Here is a 4666-nt window from a genome sequence, read left to right as displayed (position 1 = left end):
TGAGAGTGAGACTTCTAGTGAGGAGTCTAATGATGAGGCTAAGGAAATTGCCAATCCTTGTGAAGGAGACCTTCTAATGATTAGAAGACTTCTTAGCAACCAACCCATTCCAAAAGAGCCAACACAAAGAGAGAACATCTTTCATACAAGATGTAAAATTTTAGAAAACATTTGTTCTCTCATTGTTGATAGTGGTTCATGTTGCAATTGTTGTAGTACAAGGTTGGTTGATAAGTTGGCTTTGACTATCATTCCCCACCCAAAACCTTACAAATTGCATTGGCTTAATGAAAGTGGGGATTTAACAGTCCAACATCAAGTGAAGGTCAAGTTATCCATAGGGAGATATGAAGATAGTGTGCTATGTGATGTAGTACCTATGGAAGCTTGCCATGTTTTATTGGGAAGACCTTGGCAATTTGACAAGAAAACCATGCATAATGGTCTTACCAATGAAATCACCTTCACTCACTAGGATAGAAAATTTGTCTTGCATCCTTTATCACCATCCCAAGTGGTAGAGGATCAAATCCAAATGAGAAAGAAGTTGGAAAAGGAGAGAAAGAGGATAAAAAAAAAGTCCTCCCTCTCTCCCAAAAAGAGTAACTAAAGATGAATCTGAGGTGGGAGAGATTGGTGTTCCTTCTCCCAAGGTCATTCAACATGAGAACATTTTGACTATAAAATCTTTGAACCAAGTTCTCAATAATGAACAACCTTCATGCCTCTTGTTGTGTAAAGGAACACTCACATGTACTGCCACAGCTCTTGAACTTCAGAATCTACCTCCTAAAATTGAAAATCTTTTGAAATAGTTTGAGGATATATTCCCTAAGGAGGGGCCTATTGGGCTTTCTCCCTTTAGAGGAATTGAACATCAAATAGATTTAGTGTCTGGGGCTAGTCTACCAAATAGACCAGCCTATAGGACAAATCCTCAAGAAACAAAGGAGATAGAGTCTCAAGTCCAAGAGTTGTTGGAGAAGGGTTTGGTTCAAAAGAGCCTTAGCCCTTGTGTTGTGCCTGTTTTGTTAGTACCTAAAAAGGATGGGAAATGGAGAATGTGCTGTGATTGTAGAGCCATAAATAACATCACCATTAAATATAGGCATCCAATCCCTAGGCTTGATTACATGCTTGATGAGTTGCATGGGTCCCTCATGTTTTCTAAAATTGATCTAAAGAGTGGTTATCACCAAATAAGAATCAAAGAAGGTGATGAGTGGAAAATCGCTTTTAAGACCAAATTTGGACTATATGAGTGGTTGGTGATGCCCTTTGGGCTTACTAATGCACCTAGCACATTCATGAGGCTAATGAACCATGTCTTTAGAGAGTGTATAAGAAATTTTGTGGTTGTCTATTTTGATGATATCTTGATTTATAGCAAGAGCTTGCATGAGCACATAGACCATCTGAGGTCTGTCCTTACCATCCTTAGGGTAAATAGTTTGTTTGCTAATAAAGAGAAATGTACTTTCTGTGTAGATAGTGTAGTTTTCTTAGGTTTTGTTGTGAACAAAAATGGGGTCCATGTTGACCCTACAAAAATAAAGGCCATCCAAGAATGGCCTACTCCTGAAAATGTTGGAGAGGTTAGGAGCTTCCATGGTTTGGCAAGCTTTTATAGGAGGTTTGTTCCTAACTTCTCTACTTTGGCTTCACGCCTCAATGAACTTGTCAAGAAAGATATATCTTTAATTGGGGTGAAAAACAAGAGTCTGTTTTTCAACAACTCAAGGAAAATCTCACCAATGCACCCATTCTAGCTTTACCAAACTTTTCAAAAACCTTTGAGCTAGAGTGTGATGCATCCGGTATAGGAATAGGTGTTGTGTTGTTGCAAGGAGGGCACCCAATTGCTTATTTCAGTGAAAAACTTCATGGTGCCTCCCTCAACTATCCCACCTATGATAAAGAATTGTATGCCTTAGTTAGGGCCCTTCAAACTTGGGAACACTACCTTGTGTCCAAAGAGTTTGTCATTCATAGTGACCATGAGTCGCTAAAATATTTGAAGGGCCAACATAAGTTGAATAAAAGACATGCTAAGTGGATGGAATTCTTGGAACAATTTCCTTATGTGATAAAGTACAAGAAGGGCAAAAGTAATGTGGTGGCTGATGCCTTGTCTAGAAGGCACACCTTGTTTTCAAAATTGGAAGCCCAAATTCTTGGATTTGATCACATTCCAGAAATGTATAATCAAGATTCTGAGTTTTCCTCTACTTATGCTGAATGTATGGAAAGACCTCAAGGAGGTTTCTATGTGAATGAGGGGTATTTGTTTAAAGAAGGAAAAATTTGTATTCCCCTATGTTCACAAAGAAAACTCCTTGTTCAAGAAACACATGAAGGGGGATTAATGGGTCATTTTGGGGTAGAAAAAACCCTAGGTCTTTTAAAAGAGAAATTCTTTTGGCCCCATATGAGGAAGGATGTCCAAAGGCATTGTAATAGATGTATTTCATGCTTACAATCTAAGTCTAAAACAATGCCTCATGGATTATACACCCCCTTGCCTGTTGCTTGAGCCCCTTGGGAAGATATAAGTATGGATTTTGTCTTAGGACTCCCAAGAACACAAAGGGGTTTTGATTCCATTTTTGTGGTGGTAGATCGTTTTAGCAAAATGACACACTTTATACCCTGCCACAAAGTGGATGATGCTAGCAACATTGCTAGGCTTTTCTTTAGAGATGTGGTCAAGCTTCATGGTATACCCCGCACCATAATTTCTGATAGAGACACCAAGTTCCTTAGCCACTTTTGGAAAACACTTTGGTCAAGGTTAGGAACTAGGCTTGATTTCTCTACTTCATGTCACCCACAAACTGATGGGCAAACTGAAGTTGTTAATAGGTCTTTGTCTACTATGTTAAGGGCAATTTTGAAAGGGAACCACAAATCTTGGATGAATGCCTTCCCCATATTGAGTTTGCCTACAATAGAGTAGTTCATAGGACTACTAAAATCTCTCCATTTGAAGCTGTTTATGGCTTTAATCCTCTCACTCCCATGGACTTGCTACCACTTCCTACATCTTTTGATTTTATTCATAAAGAAGGGGTGGCAAAATCTGATTTTGTTAAAAAAATGCATGAAAGATTAAAAGCCAAATCTAGCAACAAACAGAGAGGTATGCTAAGTACAACAATAAGGGGAAGAGGGAAATGATTTTTGAAGAAGGGGATTGGGTGTGGCTACACCTTAGAAAAGATAGATTTCCTAAGCAAAGGAAGTCTAAACTTAGTCCTCGAGGTGATGGTCCCTTTAAAGTGCTGAAAAGAGTAAATGATAATGCGTATAAGCTAGAGTTGCCTGAAGGCTATGATGTGCATGCCACCTTTAATGTTGCTGACTTAATACCTTTTGCAGGTGGTACAGATGATGAGGCAGAGACTATAGATTTGAGGACAAATCCTTCTCAAGAGGGAGGGGATGATGAGATGCCTCGAGCCAAGGGACCTACAACAAGAACCATGGCTAGGAGAATACAAGAGGAATGAGCCTCAAATGCGCATGCAAGGCCCAAGATGAACTTCACATGGGCCAAGGAAGATGTGAAGACCTAACCTAGGACATTTTGCTTGTAAATACTAGATTAGGATTTTATTTTGGGCTTTGTATTTTGGGCCCAGTAGAATAGGGTTTTGTTTGGGCCATGTATTGGGCCTTAGAGGAAATTGGGCTTTAGAAGTAATTTTGGACCAAAAAGGGGAATTGGGCCAAATGGGCCAAGAGTAGTGTGTCTACTCTAGAAAAGCCTAGAAGCTTCTCAAACTTGCTCTCCAAGGATGAGAGTTAGCTTCCCATGGTAAGACAAGTATGACTTGCTTAGGTGGCAAGTCACACCTCCCACATGCTCTTTTTTGGCTCCAAAATTCAACTTTCTAGACTCCTTTTTCCCTCCACTTTTTGGAGACCCCTTGGTCTCATTTTAGGCTATAAATAGAAGGCTTAGGAGATGTATTTTTCAGCTTGAAATTGAGTAATGAATTGTTGCCCAAATTTGTGCACAAATATCTTTTGAGCTCACCTTAGAGTAAACTCTTCTCTAGTTTACTCTAGTCTTCTTCCTTAGGAGTTGGCCTCACCTCTCTTAAGAAACCTTTCACCTACACCAAACCAAACACCTTAAGCTTCTTTCTTTCATGCTTCCACATCCAACACCCTTCATGGAGCCTCCATTCTTCATGCAAGCTTCAATGGAGACAAGAAGAAGCCATCAGGGATAAAGGACCTTTGATTAAACTCATGGATTCTTGAATAACTCGAGAACTTAGGAGAATCACTCTCACTAAGATAGATAAGATAAAACTCGTTTCTTTTCAGAATAAAACTCAGTTTGCCTTCATTGATGAAAATGGTTCAACTTATATAGGAGCTTTAAGCATAAGAATTACAACAGACACATAAATTTCAATTACAACCCGATTAAAGCTATTAATAATGATCCACTCAAGCTAATCACGATCCGCTCCTTAATGGTTGATGGTAACTGAATTTAAGGCTACCAAAAGTCATCCACAAACTTTGAGCAAAGGTCCTCTTGATCTTCCAAAGGTTGGTTCTTAAGTGGCATATGGACACTTATTTCAACTTGAAGATAAAGCAAAACTAAAGCCTGTTAATTGGTTAAGCACAAACACAATTTGGTCAGCCA

The sequence above is a fragment of the Vigna unguiculata genome, unplaced genomic scaffold, assembly GCF_004118075.2.
Source record: "Vigna unguiculata cultivar IT97K-499-35 unplaced genomic scaffold, ASM411807v1 contig_54, whole genome shotgun sequence".
NCBI classification, from domain to species: Eukaryota; Viridiplantae; Streptophyta; class Magnoliopsida; order Fabales; family Fabaceae; genus Vigna; species Vigna unguiculata.
This window is presented reverse-complemented; position numbering follows the sequence as displayed.